Below are 1,381 nucleotides of genomic sequence, written 5' to 3'. Positions count from 1 at the left end.
GCTCCACATACTATGTATGACTATGCTAAACCTTCTTTAACAGGAACTGAGTCTAGTATAGTTAGACCTGCTATTGCTGCGAATAATTTCGAACTAAAACCTAACACAATTTAGATGATACAGAAGTTTGTTCAGTTTGATGGTTTGTAGGATAAGGATCCCAACACGCACTTGGCTAATTTTCTTGAATTTTGTGATACATTCAAAATCAATGGCATTTCTGATGATGCCATTCATCTTCGGTTATTTCCCTTTTCACTGAGAAACAAAGCTAAACAGTGGTTGAACTTGTTACCACAAAGGTCTATCACTATTTGGGAACAAATGATCGAGAAATTTTTACTAAAATATTTTCTGCCAGCTAAAACGGCTAAATTACGTAATGATATCTCTTCTTTTGTGCAGATGGATTTAGAAACACTTTACGATGCATGGGAGAGATACAAGGACTTACTGAGAAGGTGCCCTCACCATGGGTTACCGCTTTGGCTTCAATTACAAACATTCCACAATGGTCTAAATCCCTCGACTCGGCAAATGGTTGACGCAGCTTCTGGCGGAACCATCAAAAACAAAACACCTGAAGAGGCTTATGAATTCATTGAAGAAATGTCACTGAATAACTATCAGTGGCATGTCATGAGGACTAAGCCAACAAAAACAGCCAGCGTTTATAATGTCGACTAAGTTACTATGCTGTCAAATCAGGTAGAACTTCTCAATAAAAAGATTGATAGTTTTCTTGGTTCTACATAGTTACATCCAGAAATGAGGTGTGACTAAGCGGAGGAGGTGTGCATACAGAATATCAATCCTTCAATCCCACAACCGAAGAGGAACAAGTCAACTATATGGGTAATAATAACTTTAGATCTCAAAATAACCCATACAGTAATACTTATAATGCAGGTTGGAGGAACCACCCCAATTTTTCCTGGGAGGTCAAGGAAATCCGAAGCCACAAAATCCTCAGGGTTTTCAATAGCCACCTTACCAACAGGAGAAAAAACCAAACATTGAAGAGATGCTTTCTAAATTCATCTCGGTGTCAGAAACCCATTTCCAAAATACCGAGACAACACTTAAGAATCAACAAGCATAGATCCAAGGACTCGAAACTCAGATAGGCCAGCTGTCCAAACTAATCTCCGAACGACCACAAGGTAGCCTACCAAGTAATACTGAACCTAATCCTAGGGAACACCTCAATGCAATTAGTGCCCAAGATAATGAAGGATTCATTACACCTAAGCCAGAATTACAGCAAGACAACGCGATGAACAAAGGACGAGAAAAGGTAAACAATAATGATCCCAAACAGGTAAGTACAAATCATAAACCTCGTGTGCCATATCCTAAAGCGATGACGAAAGACAGAACA

General features: G+C 39.1%; 1 non-coding gene across 1 annotated transcript; it reads right to left on the bottom strand.

Moving 5' to 3' along the window:
* Positions 1-372: 372 nt before the first annotated feature.
* On the bottom strand, positions 373-479 carry LOC121209036 (small nucleolar RNA R71). The gene has a single exon (XR_005904154.1). It is a non-coding gene; the product is annotated as a small nucleolar RNA R71 (small nucleolar RNA).
* Positions 480-1,381: the final 902 nt, after the last annotated feature.

The sequence above is a fragment of the Gossypium hirsutum genome, chromosome A10 (genome assembly GCF_007990345.1).
Source record: "Gossypium hirsutum isolate 1008001.06 chromosome A10, Gossypium_hirsutum_v2.1, whole genome shotgun sequence".
NCBI lineage: Eukaryota > Viridiplantae > Streptophyta > Magnoliopsida > Malvales > Malvaceae > Gossypium > Gossypium hirsutum.
Note: the sequence above shows the minus strand (reverse complement) of the source record. Positions and strands in the feature narration are given on the sequence as shown.